Source organism: Anomalospiza imberbis, chromosome 24 (assembly GCF_031753505.1).
Source record: "Anomalospiza imberbis isolate Cuckoo-Finch-1a 21T00152 chromosome 24, ASM3175350v1, whole genome shotgun sequence".
Lineage (NCBI taxonomy): Eukaryota > Metazoa > Chordata > Aves > Passeriformes > Viduidae > Anomalospiza > Anomalospiza imberbis.
This window is the reverse complement of record NC_089704.1, coordinates 572416-590938: the sequence shown is the minus strand read 5'-3', so window position 1 is coordinate 590938 and position 18523 is coordinate 572416. Positions and strand designations below refer to the sequence as shown.

General features: G+C 46.5%; 1 protein-coding gene and 1 long non-coding RNA gene across 10 annotated transcripts in view; one reads left to right on the top strand and one right to left on the bottom strand.

Moving 5' to 3' along the window:
- The window catches only part of ARHGAP32 (Rho GTPase activating protein 32), a 240110-nt gene that overhangs the window by 162176 nt on the left and 59411 nt on the right, over window positions 1–18523 (bottom strand). For 2 of the 8 annotated variants that reach the window (XM_068171900.1, XM_068171901.1), the window contains exon 1: window positions 13824–13906. The exons of 4 other annotated variants lie outside the window; for them this stretch is intronic. The gene's annotated coding sequence lies outside the window, so the exon portion shown is untranslated. Of the gene's footprint in view, window positions 1–13823; window positions 13907–18523 lie in introns of those variants that run through there. 2 more of the 8 variants (XM_068171907.1, XM_068171908.1) reach the window with 1 other exon arrangement.
- LOC137462136 (uncharacterized) lies at window positions 14111–15713 on the top strand. Of its 2 annotated transcripts, none has more exons than XR_010993599.1 (4): window positions 14111–14524; window positions 14654–14930; window positions 15314–15410; window positions 15500–15713. It is a non-coding gene; the product is annotated as an uncharacterized lncRNA (long non-coding RNA). The 2 variants fall into 2 exon arrangements; XR_010993598.1 differs by having other exon boundaries at window positions 15244–15410.

Here is an 18523-nt window from a genome sequence, read left to right as displayed (position 1 = left end):
AACACTTCGTTCCAGTTGCATCACAGTAGAGGCTGGAATATTTCACTGCAGCCTTCAATCGTCCTGACTCATGCTGTCAGTAATAAAATACCCTCTTGGGGAAAACAAATAAATAGACAAATGATTTGGTTAAGTACCTACCAGTGAAAGCACACTGTCCATTATTTTGCAGGCATTCAAAAAGGTTGCAGGTGTGATGTGCTAGAGCAAGTGATGAAGGCATTTACAGCTTTGTCACTTTTACAAGGACAAAAAAAAACCAACAAAAAAAGAAAGTGTGGAGCAGCTTTTGAAAGCATTTGTCTCAAGCACCTGAAGGGTAGTCTGGAAAATGAAAGCATTTCTATTCCACTGGCACTTGTGCAGAGCAGCAGGATAATGAAGTGACTGGGCTATTGCCCTTCCCAAAGCAATGAGATCTTGCTGAAAGCAGCACACATTAATCTCAGTGCCCAGGGAAAGGGCACTAAACAGTGCTCTGCCAGCCTCTTACCCCCTCTCTCAGTAACCAGGATCATTTTAGAACTGACACCCGCAACAGAGACTTTTTAGTGCATAATGAGTAACTCGGCAAAAAGAGAAGTCTGTGAGAGAATGGGTAAAAATATAGTGAACAAAGGATTAAAATTACAAGCTATAATGCAGCCTCAATAAATAGTGCAGACTGACAACAGCACTTCCAAAGACTCCTGGTGAAGATGTGACTTACAGAGCCATGGAACAGGCAATGAACCATCCCGGAACGGCACCTGCTCCTTGCTCCTACATAACCCCCACACTGTCAGAACGCTCAGAAAAGACAGTTCCTCTTGTCATCAGGGCAGGGAAAAGTCCAGTGCAACAAAAATGAGCCTGTAACCATCCCTAAATCTCCTTGCCAAAGAGGACTGGGATTTCCTCTGGCCGTGATGCAGGCGTTACAAATCTGACTGATCCAGGAGCTGAGTCCCTCTCAGGTCATGGGAAGGTTCGTTCCTGTGCCAGGCTCCTCTCCCTGCTCTCCCCAGAACAGGCTGGTGGCTTCCCACAGGGATGTGACTCGCTGATCGGTGTCTCCCTCTCTGCTCCCGGGCAGTTCACAGAGTGAGACTCTATTCCAAGTGACAGCCCAAGCCACAGCTCCCTCCCTCCTCTGAGGTTTTTCATTCCCAGAGACAAATGAGCTCACTTGAAATATTCTCTGCAAACTTTGTGCAGAAATCAGGGGTGGGTTTTTTAAAATATTTTTTCCTTATTTGGAAAAACCTTTCATAAACCATGGAGACACAAAACAGGTTGTGTTTGGGAGGGAGCTTAAAGACCACCCAGTGCCAACCCCTGCCACAGACAGGGACACCTTCCACTATCCCAGGCTGCTCCAACCCCTGGCCTTGGGCACTGCCAGGGATCCAGGGGCAGCCACAGCTTCTCTGGGCACCCTGTGCCAGGGCCTCACCACCCTCACAGAGAAGAATTTCCCCCCAATATCCCATCCAACCCTGCCCTCTGGCAGTGGGAAGCCATTCCCCTTTCTCCTGGCACTCAAGGATCTTCAAATTAACTATCTCTAAGCTATCTGAGTGACCTCTTCAAGCTTGCTCTGCTTTATTTTTCATGCAGTAACTGAACAGGCAACACAACCCAGACCTTATGCCTCCCATTATGTCAAGGAAAACCCACAGGAGAAAGCATGGTTAGTGGAAAAGACAAACCTTTCTGCTCCTGAATGGAGACTGATATCTTTTTGTATTCCCATTATATAATTAAAGCTTTCAACACACTTGTTTTATTGTAAATGCAGCAGTAATTAAATATGTTCTCTAAAATAACATGATTTTATTTTCCCTTGCAAGCAGATCCAGTGCACAGCTAGAACAGAAGATTTGCTGCCACACAAAATGTGTCTGCACATGAAGCTTCCTGTTAGACCACACTCACACCATGCCAACACTTCCCACTTTCCCAGCTCCCACAAACAGCCAGCAGCAACCCTTTGCACACAAAGCAACACAGCGGGAATGGTGACAGAAAACAGGGAACCAGCCCCTTTCTCAGATCTGATGTCTGTTTTCCCCTGACATGCTGCCACACACTCATTACTGCACAGAGAGCCAGCCAGGGTCAATTCACTTCTGCAAGCACACTCAAGTAGCAAAAAGCATCATTTTTATGAAGTTCTGAGGCTCATGACAGTGGCAGAAGGTATCCCTTGGTGTGCTTGTTTTTCCTTCTTGTTCTGTTGGCACAGAAAGTGTCAAACATCAGCGGGTGCTGTTTCTCTGTTTTACTGGCTATGGGGAGTGTTTTAGGAGAGCTGGGAAAGAGGGAATATTTGGGAAAGGATATTTGAGAGACAAGGCATCAGTAGCTTATAAATACTTTATTTATGGCACCAGCAAAAGCAAGAGTATTTCAACCCATGAGAGTACACACCTGGACATATTCTAATGTATTCATTGGCTGTTGGCTTCCTTTGAATTCCTTATTTCTCCAAAGAGAGCTGTATCCCAATTTTTAAGAAATACATGTGCAATGGTAAAATCAAGAGTGGGCAAACAACAATATCCAGAAAGATCTGCAGCTTCGGTTTCAGTATTCCCCCTCTCTAACAGTGCTGAACACACAAAAGCTTCTTCCCAAACCAGTATTTCCTGTTTGTTCCCTGTGCTGCACAGGTGACTGAGCTCTCTGCTGATCAGCACTTTCAGAACCTGATGGATGATGATAGAAGACTTTTAAAGCCCCAGCTACTGCAGGAATCTCAACACTCTGGCCAGAGCTTCCCACACATGACTTGGCAGCCAAAGGGGCTGGAGCACAGAGAGCCCAGCAGGTGACACCTCCCAAGTCCATCCAACACCACAGCATCCATTTCACCCATAATTGCACAACTCCTTTTTACCAGGAAGCAGCAGTCTGAGGTTATTTCCCATGAGCCTTCCTGCTCCTGTGCTCCTTTGCTTTGTCCTTAGCAAAGTCCTTAGGCACCAAGGAAATTTCTGCATCTGCACAAGAGAGAACGGGCCAAAAACTTTACCTTCTGTTCTTTTATGAGCCACTGGGGATTTGTCAAAAATGTTCCCTAAGCAGAGGCACATCCTGATTCAGAAAGGGGCCAGGTACTAATTAAACATCCTGTGTGTGCAGCAGCAAGGGTTTTACATCTCAGTGGTGTCCGTTTCCAATGCCATATCCAATGTCTATTCCTTGTTAGCTGTAATCAGATCCAAAATCTCATTTACAAAGTCTGCATCAGGCAGAGCAGCACCTTTTCTCCCGGTGTCACTGTGGAGTTCATAAAACTTGTTACACACTCCGAAGTCAAGGTGGTATTTCAGTTATTTCAACAGGATACACAAAAATAATCAAAAAGTACGGATCCAAGTTGCTGTCATTTCCCTGTGGGAGGCACAGAATAACTCCATAAGGCAGGGAAGGTTATCCCAGTGCCTCTTCCAGTACCTGAACCTCCCCCTTGACCCAGGCAGAAGGGAAGATGAGGTTACCTGCAGATCCTCTGCAAATATTTATAAAGCTCTACACAGAGCAGGAGATGCTGCCACAGAACATCACAAATCTGTGTGAAGCTGCACTTGAAATCCCCTCCAAAAAGAACAAGAAGTGTGTGCACATTTAACAACATGCATGCAGAAAAAATGTCCTGCTGCTGGTTCTCAAGGAGCTGAAGAGAGGGGAAATATTTTTAGTGCCAGACCAACCCCCAGGACTTACAAGACCTGTACAAATGTCCTTTTGGGACTGACCATGACCATGAATTCTAAGCACATTAAAACAATGTTGGAATTTCTCACCATTTCACTGCAAGTCTCTCAGCATTTCATATTTTCAAAGCGGCAGTCATGGAGTCAAACAGGAATGAAATATTCTCAGTTTTCAGTATAATTATTAAATTGTCTTGTGGAGGAAAGGTGAACAACATGACCCATCTTGCACTTAAAAACTCAAACTGAAGGGCAAATAAAATTATAATCAAAGCACACCTTGAAAGGCATCATTTTTATAGTCAGACTTGTGATTTTCAGTAACTTGATTGCTGTTTTTTTTAAATGCTGGAGGGGTCAGTCCTACCACAGATGAAAAGTCACTGCAAAAGGTGAGTATTTCTTTTAAAATGAGTCCTTGGGTGCAGAAATGAAGTGTTTTCCTCCCTCTGCTCAGGCTCAGGGCCAGGAGTCAGTGCTGGACCACAGGGACCCTTCACTCCTCTACCCCTGAGGTAGCCACAGGCCCTGGACAGAGGAAATTCAACATCAATGGACAGAGGAAAAGCCAAAACCCTCCCGGGGAGATGACAGGAATGTGTTTTAATCAAATAAATTTCAGGCACAAAAGCAAACTTATAAAAGGTCAGTTCACTGCACTAGAAAAATTAAACAAGTATGTGAAGGAGAAATCCATACTGCTTCCACTCATGGACGTGTTTTCCATTTTGGAGGGGAAGGGGGAAAGGGGAAGGAAGGGGAGGAGATGCAATATATGCAACTGCATTTTATCTTTTTCACTCTACTCTTGTGTATAGACGTAATTTTAGTAATTTTTAGTCCATCCGAAAGGTACTGCATTCTTCTAGCAGCACTGCATGGCAGCTCTGAGACAGGCCCTCTCTTTCACCCAGCTTTATCTCATTCCTTCATCTAACAGCTGCTCCAAAGCCAGTCAGTTCTGCCAATGCAGCACTTGTGAAGGAAGAACAGAAAATACACAATTACCTCATATCACTCCAGATACTTTTTCTCTTCTGATGCTTGGTTGTGCTAGGAGAATTAACCCCGCTGTACATAGATACGAGGACTGAACACAAAGAAAACACATAACTGAAAATACACTGGAATTTTCGGTTGTTAATTTCTGCCGTGATGGTTTATAAAGTGTGAAGAGCAGAGTTCACTGGGTGTGATGAGGTGAGTTTATAAGGCATGAAGAGGGTCAAATAAAAGCCTGAAAAATAGTTTACTAAGTCAGCTTGAACTTTTTGCCTTTCAGTAATGTTTTCCAGCAATTTGCCATCACAGCTAGGTGGTGTTAGCACCCCAGTACATAATTTTTAACACCCTTCCTATCGCTCAAAGGAGCAGAAAGTGCTGCAAAGGCCCAGGAGGAGGTTCCCATCCCTGAACCAGCAGGGTGTGCTTTCACCATTGTTCCAAAGCCACTGAAGTCTGCAATTATAGAGCATTCCTCATGTGTCATTAAACCTGTCTCCACAGAATCCAGAGGAACAGTGCAGGTAAAATCCCTAAGCGGTACCACACTCTCTCAAAGAGCTGTGCGCCAGGAGGTAGGAGCTGCTCTGAAGCACATTGGTGCTAGAGAGCACAGGGAGCAGAGCCACTGATAACCTGTGGCACTGTTCATTCTGCACAAATACCCTCCTTTTTGGGTCCTCTGGCTGCAAATTAACCCATCCCGGCTTTCTGAACCCACACGAAACTCATCTTCAGAGCAGCAGGTTTAAAGCCCTTCCCTCCAGCCCTGCAAGCCAAGGCCCGGCCGAGCCCTCAGGGCCTGCAGGCGATGGAGCTCAGGGCTCCGTGGCGGCAGGGCTCGGCAGCGGAGCCAGCCCCAGCAGCAGCTGCATTCCAGCCGGCAGCCCTGCTCCTGCTGCTCCTCAGCCAGCCCCAGCAGCAGCTGCATTCCAGCCGGCAGCCCTGCTCCTACTGCTCCGCAGCCAGCCCCAGCAGCAGCTGCATTCCAGCCTGCAGCCCTGCTCCTGCTGCTCCTCAGCCAGCCCCAGCAGCAGCTGCATTCCAGCCGGCAGCCCTGCTCCTGCTCCTCAGCCAGCCCCAGCAGCAGCTGCATTCCAGCCGGCAGCCCTGCTCCTGCTCCTCAGCCAGCCCCAGCAGCAGCTGCATTCCAGCCGGCAGCCCTGCTCCTGCTGCTCCTCAGCCAGCCCCAGCAGCAGCTGCATTCCAGCCGGCAGCCCTGCTCCTGCTCCTCAGCCAGCCCCAGCAGCAGCTGCATTCCAGCCGGCAGCCCTGCTCCTGCTGCTCCGCAGCCAGCCCCAGCAGCAGCTGCATTCCAGCCGGCAGCCCTGCTCCTGCTGCTCCTCAGCCAGCCCCAGCAGCAGCTGCATTCCAGCCGGCAGCCCTGCTCCTGCTGCTCCTCAGCCAGCCGCAGCAGCAGCTGCATTCCAGCCGGCAGCCCTGCTCCTGCTGCTCCTCAGCCAGCCGCAGCAGCAGCTGCATTCCAGCCGGCAGCCCTGCTCCTGCTGCTCCTCAGCCAGCCCCAGCAGCAGCTGCATTCCAGCCGGCAGCCCTGCTCCTGCTGCTCCGCAGCCAGCCGCAGCAGCAGCTGCATTCCAGCCGGCAGCCCTGCTCCTGCTGCTCCTCAGCCAGCCCCAGCAGGGCCCAGCGTTCCCAGCCCTGCTCTGCCCTGTGCGGCCCTCGGGGCTCTTCCCACTTCCACGATGGCTCACCTGAAACCCATTCTCAGCGTTTGAAACCATCCTTGCTCTGACATTCCCCCGCCAAGCAAGACACAAGAAATAAGGAAAATCAGAATCAAGGAACTGAATTCTTGAAGGGAAATCTTTATCTTCACAGAGTCCTGTGGCCAAGTGGCTCAGATTTTCCTTTGCCAATGGTTCCAACCTGAGTGCTGAACTGAGTAACAAATTCTCAGGGAAATAAAGTTCTCTTCTGAAATTCATAAGCAGCAAAGCCAAGACCAGGACTGACGGTGTCTGCACACCCAAAAGCTGTGCAGACCCTGCAAATCCCACAGTTCTTGCTAAAGGGACAGTAACAGCAGCAGCCAAGCACACCCTGTCTACCAGCCCCAAATGGAGAGAAGAACAGAACAACAAATAAAAGGAGTTTTGCCTTTTGTCTGTGGATTTTGACATTTAAAAGTGTCCTGAATATGCATTTTAAATGAGCAAAGAGGTGATCCTGGGCCTAAAAAGCAAGAAAAGGTCAGCACAAACAGGCTCCACACAAAACAGAACACTGTATTCAGGGTCTGTCAGCATATGGAATTATTTGTGAGCAGCTGCTCCTGAGAACTTCCATGTGTGGTCAAGCACAGAAAAGGGAGAATGTGCTCAAACCCAGGAACATTTGCTGGAGGAAAGGTTTTTGTGTGATTCGTGCGTCTCCAATGTTTGTTCACACTGAAGAGTAGAGAAAAGCTGTATTATTTCTGCAAGTCATCAGTCCAGCACACAAGGGAAGAAGCAGCACCTCCGCCAAGGTTCTACTGCTCCAGAACTGAGGAAAAGCCTTTTTTGTCAACTGCAGAGACACCGCTAGGAAATTGGGGGAAATGAATTAAAAATGAGGCATGGACTTTGCACAGAAAGGGCTGTAAGCTGGGCAGATGTCCAGTGAGATCTAACATACAGACTTGGGCAGGTTTCCATGAAGTATGTGACAAAACTCTCATCACCTCAATAAGGCTAGAAACACTGCATAAACAAAGCCCAGGAGCACAATACAGCTTCAGAATCAATACTTAGTTGGAGTTTTGGTTCATTCTGTGCTGCTTATATATATACATAAATATATATATACACACACACACACACACACACACAGAGAGAGGAACTGTGAGAGTTCTCCTTCTTCATTTGGTTCTGTTTTAAAGAAAAAGCTTCCCATTTTGCACTCAGAAGCAATCAATCGTGCATGCTCTTATAAGCAGGGGAAAATATAATTCAGGTGTCCATCTGCATTCCTAAACCAGTCCATGAAGTGTCTCATTTTAAAACAACAAACTTCATTAGAAACAGCAAACTTTTTTAGGGTGAAGCTGGTAAGAAAAGCCAAGGCAAGGAGGTAAGGAAGTTCCAAGTGCTCCAGGACAAAACTGTGCCTGCACATCACATTAACTGTGAGAGAAAAAGGAAGGAATTGGTATGTCTAACATGGCTTTTTCCCCACAAGAACTTCACTTGTGGCGCTGGGAGCTGTCACAGCAGTTTTTCCAGCAGCATAATTATCTCCCTATGAAACTTGCTTCCCTCTCCAGAGTCCAGCGGGGAGAAGGAGGGGTTGTTTGTCTTTTCTTTCCAATAATGAACCCCTGGCTGGCAGCCACAGCAGCTCTGCTGTGTCCCAAACTCACGCGGGCTCCAAGGCTGCAGATGGAAGCTCAGCTCCTCCATCATCCCAGCAACCACATCCCAACATGACCCATAAAGAATGACTCTGGGCTTTGCCAGAGCATACCCCACACAGGAGCAGCAGAGCTCTGACACTTTCACAGCTTCCCAGGGGGATGTGAGGATTGTATAGGGAAGAGGCTTGTTAATCTCATCATACTGCTTCTGCAAAAAGTGATGAGCAACCATGGCAGTATTAAACAAATTAGTTTGTACACTAAAAAACTCAGCACAGCTTTGGTTAACCTTCTGGGCAGGAATTTAATGACTCTCTGCAACCACAAATACTGGGATTTAAGAATGACCACCCTCTGAAATTGATATCTGGTGTGTGTTGGCCTTGTATCCCCCACCTTAATAGTGAATGGAGATTCCCAGCCCATGAAAATCTAAGTGCTTTCATGTGTGCTCAGAAGCAGCTCTCCTGGTACCACATGGAGTGGGAAAGTCCCTTTAAAGGAAGCTGTCAACACTGAGCATCAGATGAGACCCTGCAAGATGAAGACATCAGCATAATTTCCCCTTGTTTTATTTTTTCACAAGCCATGCCTTGTTTCTGGCTAGGCAAGTCCTCCAGCCAGCCTGCTCTTCTCTCAGTGTTCCAAATGAGACCAATTTAACCAATTTAAAAGGCTCAGATCTGCTCCTACACTCTGGCTGCTCCCTGGGCTGACACCACCAAGAGTTGGTTTTGCAGCAGATTTTGCTTATGCAGAAGTATGTTAAGAGGAGGCACTGCCTTTATCCTCACAGGAGAGTGACCGAGAGTATCCAACACCTGGTATCAAATTTGTTACAACACATGCCCAAGGTCAAAACCCTCTCTTATTTCACCTGTAGCAAGGGGTTTGCTGGGTGCTTGATGCCATTCAAAGTTCTGCTAAAGGAAAACATGAAAATCTGGTCCTGGTCCCTCTTCCCATCACTCCAAATTATGAGATTTGCTCAGAAACCGTGAAAAAAAATGTACCAAGTAGCTAAGTGCTCTTTTTATTTACCTTTTGACTCTCAATTGCATGGACTTTGGGGTTGTCAAAAGCTTTCTCCTTTATTAGAGGAGAAAGCTTTCATCATTATTAGAATACAAACAGATTTTCACAGAGCCAGTGTAGGCATATGCACTTAAAATAGTTGGATATTTTATGTAAATAGTTTTTTTTTAAAGCATGGCACACACTGGCCCAGCACATTTGCACTCCCAAAACAGAAGCCTGCACAGTGACACTACAGATACAATGCTCATTTACAAATGACATTTATCTCATACAGCAAGCAAAGCTATTCCACTGAAGTATTAGTAAGAGCAAATGCACAGAGAACAGCAGACTGAAAAGGCTTGGAAATATTCTATTTATTATTTCTGAAAAAGGTTTGTGTGGTATCTTGTTATGTTTCACTTCTAAAAGGACAAAGCCTTCTGAAATACACAAATGAAAACAAGTGGCCAGAGAATCAAGCCTGTTTGCACGGTTAAAATACTCCTTAAGGGCTGAAATCTCATCTACCACATTCCAGTCCTGAACAAGGTTTGGAGCACTAATTTATAAACCCAGGGGGGAAAATTTTGAGAAATCCTTGACTGTTCAATAGCCCTGTGAGTAGGAAAATCTCTGTACAATGCACAATGAAAGGGAGAAACTCCAGCCCGTTGGTGTTCATTGGTGTCACACTCGGAACAGGGACGTGCACCCAGTGATCCAGGGGAGAGTCACAGGCACAAAACTGCCCCTTCCAAGGGTGGTTAAATCCCACCAGGGCTGCACACTGCACTAAATCGATCTGCCAGGAGAAAGCAACCATCACCACTGCCCGTGTATCAGCTCTGTGTCCAGGAAAACATCATCTCTTATTCCAGAAAAGCCACAGGATCCCCCAGCTAAAACTGCCCCCAGCTTGAACTGTCTGAAACAAGAAACAAAGAGCTGAGTTAAACTCTCGCCAATGCTACTGAACAAGGGCTTTCTGGTCTTAGCATTATGGGAAGTATCAGGCTGGAAGTCCTTCCCCCAGCTGGATTAACTGGAGAATTTAGACCTTTGAGGAGCCTCGGAGTGAGCCTGGAGTAAGTCTGTAACACAAGGAGCAGCAATGCTGTGTCACTTCTGGATGCTTCAGGAGTTCAGTCAGGTGTGGGACCTGCTGACGGGAGAGGCCAGGCCCAACCCTTTATAAATGCAGCAATCTGACACAGATGATCCAACACATCCAGCCTGTTCCTGGGCACACCTGGCTCTGCCCAGTACAGCCACTGCAGCCAAGGGTGGCCTCTGCCACCACAAAGCCCCTCAGACCAGACTGAAGGAAAACTGGAGCAGATCTTTTAGCAAGTACTGCACTTTTACTGCTGTTTTACCCAAGGGAGGAAGCAAACTAGATTAGATGTGGATTGCGTAAGGAGAGGCAACTGACGGAAAAGCAGGTGTTACATCACCTCCAAGGTGTCCCCAGAGGTGCTGGGGTAACTCATTCCACAGTCCTTCCTTTCAGAAGGAGTGAACGCGGGATGTAAGAGAAGCTGGAATACAAATGGCGCCTTAAAGCAAGGTACCAAGTTCAAATTCCTACCCTCCTTCTCCTGTCATCCCCACTCTAAACCATACTGGATCTTCCCATCAGCCAAAGGAGCAGCTGGCAGTGTGAAATGCACCCAGGTGCTGAGGGTCATTCCTCAGCTTCTTTCTGGATCCCCAATTCAGGCATGTTTGCAAGCTCCAGAAACAGCACACGCAACCTCCTCCAACAAATACACAACAGCGAGCAGCTGAGTAGCTGCACCTCTCCATCCTATGGAGCTGAATGGAATTCTAGAAATGCCCACTCCTTCCCAGCCCCTGCCACTGCATCCTGTCACTATTCCCAATATGAAAGAAAACACACTAAAGTTGTACATCTGCCTTTTTTTCTTTTTACATGAAAAGACACTGGAGTCTACCCTGCTCTGACTCGACAGCTAACTCGCTGCCTGCTTTGGTGTTGAGGCTCAGGACCACGAAGCTCAGCTCTCATCCCAGTTCTCCTGCTTTTTGTCCGTCACATCCACCGTTTCAAACTCGCCTTATCTCTCTTTTTCACCAGGGATTCTGTGGGGTTTTTTTCTTCTTTTCTTCCAGCTGACACCTGAATGGAACCTGGGAATAACATTCCTTTTTTTCAACATAGGTGAAAACTAAGGATTTAATTCCCTTTAATGACAATTATCAGAAACAGAATATCAAAAGAATAAACTGTGGTCCCTGACACCAGAGCATGAAGTTTTCATAAAGTATCAAATAATAAGGAGAAACACAGTTCAACACAAAGGAAGATCAAACCAAAAAGCTTGACAAAGCGGGATTAAATGATTATTTCTGTATTTTTGATATAAATACTGAAGGTATGTCACACAGGACATTGTTACACTGGTTGTTGCAATAAGACCTGGGGGAGCCAAGGACGTGCTCACTAATGGACTGATAAAATTGTCCCCTCCTTGCAATAAGAAAAGATGAGGGTTTTTTTCCATGGAAAGCATCCCGGGGGGCCGGAGCCTGGGAAAGCTGTGTGCTGGAGCTGGAGGGCACGCAGAGGTCAGGAGGACAGGCAGCTCAGCCGTGAGCAGGGGACACGCTGTGACACCCAAGTCACCCCGGGCTGGGCTGCGCCGTGCCGAGCACCAGGTCCGAACATCAATCCTTCAGCCTGGCTCGGAAGGTGCTCCCCATCCTGGGAACATACAGGGCTCTGCCCCTGTCCTCCCAGCCACTGCCCTGGCACCAGCTCAGCACTGCTGCTTTCTGTCCCTCTTCCCTCCAGTCCCAAAGCCACTGTTATGGGTAGGGCAAGGACTCTGCAGCCCTCCGATGTGCCACTCAGAAAAGGACATTTTTCCTCAAGAAAATCTCCATCAGCACAGCACGTTCACTTTGACATCAATAACCAGCAAACTCCCCACACTTCGAGCATCCATCAGGAGCACTGGAGTGAGAGCAGGAAGTTAAAAATACTCCTATAATCCTGTTAAATGCAAGCTTTGCTTCCAAAAAACAATACCAATTTTATCTCTGTGCTGAAAGACAGGACATGAGCAAAAGATCTGCATTCAGAGAGTCAACCATAATAAGCTCATCCTTAGTTCTGTCATACTCTGGACTCTCTGCAGAAGTGACAAAAAAAAGGGATGTCACTGCCAGAACTAAAACCTATTTAATCTGCAGACTTCATGGATGACAAGATCCATTCGGAGGAAAACTGCATAGATTTTATCAAACCACTGCTAAACTGTCTTCAGCCAGAAACCTCATACTGCACATACTGACACTGCCAGATTCTCACAGCCCTCATTCCCAAGGGAATTCACACCAAACACAAATCCTGTCACTCCTATTTACAAAATTCCCTCTGGTAAGCCTGTGGCTCTATCCTTGGGTAACAACATATTGCCAATATATTGCATTTTGTGCTTTTTCCATAACAAAGGAAGCTGGGGAGTGTAAAGCCTTCAGCATTAGCACACTAGACACAGTCACTTTTTAAATACAGTTTTGTTTCCAAGTAAGTGCAACCAAAATTTTCCAACTACCTTTCTCACAGTGCCCAATTCAAATAATGAGCAGATATCCAGCAGCACCTTTCCTAAGGATAAATATTTCAAGGAAGAAAGAAAACACAGACAAATTCAAAGAAATTTTGCAGTACCGATGTGAACTACTCTCCTTCGGTTTCTGGCAGTGTAAGTGAAGTAGGAGGAGTCAGCATAAATTACCAAGACTTTGTTGATAATGTGTTAAACAGTGAAATAAGAACCTGCGTCTCCAGCTTCTGGCACCTTGGTTCATAAATAACTTCTGGTGTGGTAAAACCGCCTTGATCTGTAACCCAGGTAGGTGGTAACAGCAAATTTTAAATGATACCGGGTCCACAGCTCCCTCCTTTTTACCTCAGCAGTAAATATTTATTCACTCTCAGCCCTGAAGTAGAAAATCCCAACTGAACTGCAGCAGCACCAGGCATACTTCCTATCAGGGAGCCCAGGGTGAAGGAGATGATTTGCCCTGAAGATAAGCTGCCTCATTCCACAAGAATTTTAACAACACACACAAGATAACCTGGCCCTCCAGAACTACTGCTCCTAAACCCATATCCCATCAACAGCTCTTAGTTATCCATTAGCAAGGAAAAAAAAATACGCTCAGCAAAGAGCCCTTGTGACTACTGCTGCTTTCACACAAAGTACACACTGTGTGCTCCTCTCTGCTACGCACAGGACACAGTACATTTTTTAACAGAAAAAAAATGCATTTTCTGTCATGCTGATAACCGCATTCTACACACTTTACCCAAAAATGCCCCAAGGACTGCTGTCACAAAAAGGACAGGATGCAAAATGAGACTTTGTCTGCTTTTTGTATGCTGGTGGGAGCTACACAGTGTAACGTGGCTGAAGCAGGCAATTAACCTTTCTCCATTCAAACGCTCAACCACTTAAGACACACAGTCATTTACATGGGTTAAAAAAGACAGCAAATATTCAAATGAACCTGCATTTGCTGGGTGGAAACGCCACGCTTGCCTTCCTTAATCCCGCTCTACATTTTTATCAGGCATCGCCGGCTCTGACCAAGTGTGAAACAATTACATCTCTGGGAGATACGGGCTCAGCACGCCATTGAGGAGGGTTTAAAATAAAGGAGGGGAAGGGAGGCCCGTCGCGGAGGAGTGTCCTGAGGGTACGGCTGGCACTGACCTGTGCGATCCATCGAGGCCGCTCCCGCCTCCGGCTGCGGCTCCGGCGGTGCCCGCGGCGAGCGCGGCCGAGCTGCTGCCGGGGAAGGCGGCGGCGGCGCCGGTCCCACCCTCCATGTTGCGTGTACGGCACACAGCGAGCACACGGCACAGAGCACACGGCACACGGCACAGAGCACACAGCGCCCACGGAGCCGCGGCAGCAGCGGGATGGAGCTGCCGGAGAAGGAAGGGGCAGCGGCTGGGGCAGGGGCTGCTCCCGCGCCAGCCCCGCCGCGATGCTCCGGAGCCCCGGGTTTAGCCCCCCCAGAAAGGGGTGTTTATAAAGAAAAAGCACAAGGCAGCTCGCGGGTCTGGGCTCCCATCTTGCCCTCCCTCAGCAGCACCGATTCATGTTTTCCTGAGGCTGCTACAGGCATTTCAGCTGTAACCCTTTCCCGGCTGCAGGAGGAAAAGGCATCTCTTGTACTGAGCGCGTCCATCCTAGTCCCTCGGATACACGTAGGGATGTTTTCACCTGCTCTGCATGGTCCAACCCCTAAATAACACTTAAACAGGTGACCAGTAAGGACTATACGAGCAGGAGCTATTCCCAGTTCTGCCAACTGGTTAACCTTGGATATATCACATTAATGTGTTTGCTGTTCTGCTTCCTCCTTTTGGAAAACAGGGTAATATTTACTGCATTCCCAGAGGAGACTTGTAAGCCTTAATTTATTTCTCTGTTTATGCAGCCAGTTTGAAAAGGAGCTGTGTAAAAACTGCTATTACAATTTCTAGTTCATACATAAAACCAGATATGAGAAATAATTATTACAACCCAACTTCCAGATCCCATTAAAAGACTGAAATCCTTCACCAGACCACCAATGCAGCAGTGAGGGTGATGAGCTCTCCATCCGACACACTGAGGTCTAGCAAATAAGAAGAAAGCCTGGATGATGGATGACCCTCAGTCCTGGCTTGGCCATCAGCTTGTTGTGTGACCTTCATCAAGTCATTTTGATATTTCTGTATCAGTACAGAATGCAGAGCTCTTCTCACTTCTGTGAAACAGCCCGCGAATTTCTGTATTGTTATCACTGCTATTCCTGTCTGAAGCTCAAAGGTACAAGCTAGAATTTGTAGCAATACAAGCTATTGTCTGGTCATAGCCCATGGAAACTCCATGTAGAATCTAAAGGTTTTGCACATAGCTCCTTTCAGCACAGTAGGATGCTGAGGGTTATCAGTGTACGTGAAGATTTTGGGGGGGTAGGGGGGCGGTAGTGAAATTCTGTGTGCTCTTTGGACTCAGCAAAACAGCAAGTTCAGAAAGACAAAAAGACTTCCAAAACACCACCTTTTTGTTTAAAATTCAACAGAAGAGGCTGCACAACCCCAAATTATACAGAACAGTCTGTATAACAGTTCTTTTTTAGTCTGTAATGGTTGGATCAGCACTGCTTGCTAAATGCTGTATAACCGAGTGACAATAAGTCTGTTCATCAGCCCTGATGCCTAAGGACACAGCCAGGCCAAGCATGAGCTCAGCACTTACAGAGACAGGGAAGATTCAAGCTTGGCAAAGCTGAGCAAAGTCAAACAGGTTATACCCGTTCTGTGCCTAGAAAGCTTAATGATCCTTTCCAAATCCCTCTTTCCCAATGCTAATTTTTCTTTGTTTCACCAAAACAGACATGCAGGAATGGGACAACCTAAAGATAGAAGAACTTATTAGGAAACAACATGTCCATTGAGGAAAAAAAGCTGCTCTCATTTTGCATCAGTGGCTGCTGGGCTGCAGAAGCTGTTTAAACACCCTTCCTGCCCCTGGACCCCTCACCTGCAGCTCCCAGTGACAGAGACCAAGGGATACTGGGTGGATTCATCCCAGGGATTTTATACCTCAGCTGGTGGGCTTGACCTCTAACTTGAGTGGGGAAGTTAATTCAAATTCCAAGACACGACAAAACAGAAGCACACTGAGAAGTGAAGGATTTGCATGAAATGATGGGGACAGAGCCAGGGCAGAGATCCCCAGTGGTCCAAGGCCCCAATGCACCAACAGAATGAGAACACAAGGTAAGAAACGCTGTGGAAATTCTCCACCCCGGTGTACTTCAATAAAATACTCCATCCTAAGGTGACCACAGAAGATAAACTTCTTCTTAAAGGAGTGAGACTAAAACCCGGTTCCACAGTTCCTGGTGAACAGTGTTCAATCCAAGCTGAATGAAACAGAACCAAAGCAAAACCAAAGGTGTCACTTCAGAAAGTGTTAAAGCATAAAAGCACAACAGACCCTGTCCACGCAGCATCTGCTACAGCTTAAGGTCTACTACCCTGCTCAGAGGAGTAGATATAGCTGTGAGGAAAAAATAGGGAAATGTATTCACTACAGCTCCAACTACCTGGAACTTATGACAAGCAGAGAGAAGGTGCATTTCAGTGCAGAGAGACTGAGCACATGCACTCCCTACGCAGCCAGGTGTTGAGGCATGGCAGAGGATTGTGCCCTGCTGCTACTTTGCATTTCCATGCGGAGATCCCACCTCCAGCTCCTCCTGCCAGCTTCTCTCTCCTCATCTAGGGCTACCTGTTCTCCTGCACTTGAGCTACAAACCTGCCAAGGCCAGAGCCTCTCTTGCTCTTTATCTGTCCATTTTTCAGTGCAGCACAGCCTTTTTCCAAGGCCAGGGCTCAGGACTGTACAGCGAAACAGTAATAAGGATTTTGTTTCACAGCTAACTAGAACTCACCAGTTATTAGGAACACCACTGGGCATGTCCAAGTGTCACATTTATAAAGGTCTTTAAGATGTCTCTTGGCCAACCAGGCTCAAAACTGCTATGGTTTGCTGTAACCTCACAGGTTCCCTGCACATGCGCTGGGTTCTTTCTGCTGGAGGTAAGTTTTGACAGTAATGAATAATTTTTCCAATGCAGACAAGATCTCTCTCCACTCAGCTTTGCTTTTCCTTTAGTTAGGGCTTGAATTAGCACCATAACGAGTGACTCAAATGGGGGTTTGTTGCTGTTTTTTCAATTAGGAGAACAGAGCAGAGAGGTATCCCTAACTGCAAGCTCTAATTTGCTGTTAAAATAGGAATTGGCTTGGAAACATTTTCTCTTAATCCTTGGAGTAATGGGTGGTGGCTCAGAATCAAATTCAAAACAAATCTCCAACGTGGAAAGCTGCTCTGTGACATGGCTGAACCCATGACCAATTTGTTTAACTTCAAGTTGATAGAACTAACATGGATAATTTGATTACATAATGATTCGGCTTTCTACCACGTAAATAAATTTTGGGAAACTGCAACAGCAACTCCTATTTCAGACAATTTTCTCCTAACAGAAATTTCTGTCAACCACTTAAGGAACAGGATTATGCAATTCTTTACCACTTCTCACCTCTGCCAGTACTTTCTTTCCACCTCTGATAGTTTCTCTGAGTTTAAACACTATTCCATTTAAGAAGATAGAAGTGCCAACCAAGAGAGGATTTTAAATAAAACCTCTTCAATTGCTTGAGGTTATCTAGGCAGAAAAAGACCAAGGATGCTGCAAGCCTTCCTCCCTTGCTCTTTGCATAATTTTTCATTAAATTAAAAATGGATTGCCATTAATAATGTATACAGAAGAAGACACTGTAGGATCGCTTTTGTTTCCAAAAGTAAATTAATTTAATGCAAAAATAGTTCAATGTTAAGATATACAATTTTTTGAGTAAGTTATTTGAAGCACCACCGTTCTTGTAGGGTATTTTAAAATCACAGTTTTAGCTGAGGTGCTGCTCAATAAGCACTGAAGCAAGTTCAGGAAACAAAGACTGACTGGACAGCTGGAACCAAGAAACTAAAATATTTAAAAGAAAATCTTGCTGCTAGCCCAAGCTGAGAACTATTTCATTGCTAATTAATGATATAGGTCACAAACTGCTCTCTCCTGAGGATTATGACAGGACATTTGCCTCCCCCAGCCACAGAGGGCAGTTGTTCAGGGCCTGTTTAATGTAATTTTATATGAAAAATGGTGGGTTTATACCGGAAGGACTTGGTGAATCACAGCACAAGAAAGAGAAAACTAGGCTGCACTTTGTGACTGAGAAAACTTATGTAAAAGCCTTTCAAGCTGTGCCCACATCAGAGGCTCTCAGGCACAACTAGGGCTGGATGAACCCCTGAAAGGCTGTTTGCAGCCGTGCTCCCACACGAAGGCAGAAGTGCTGAGCAGGCACCTCCCAGTCCCTGTCCAGAGGGACATTCCTGCACATTCTCACGGGCAAGAGCTACGCCCAAGGCTCCACTTAAACACAAGTGTACTGCCACTGCTGCACACCTCCTAATTAATCACCTCAAGGGCCATTTACCCAGCTATGCATTATTGCACCTCCAGGACAGTTATTGCATCTCCAGACCTCTGTCCTGCTGAATTCCTTGGTATAGACCTTGGGTTTGTGATGTCCCACCAATCTGCTGCAGATGTGTTACTGATTTCATAAACTGCAGAGTGTATGTGTTTATCAAGGGAAGGAGAGAAGAAACAATTCAGGATCTCAGTGAAAACCTAGCCCTGCAAACCTCATAAGCAACAGGGTGATTGGGATGTGGAGACCAAGCTCTACTCACACTGGGTATATAACATGGGACATCTTCAGCTCCCAACCAAACCTTGTGTTTAAAGGTGTTAAATATAGTTTTTGCTACAACACAGTCTG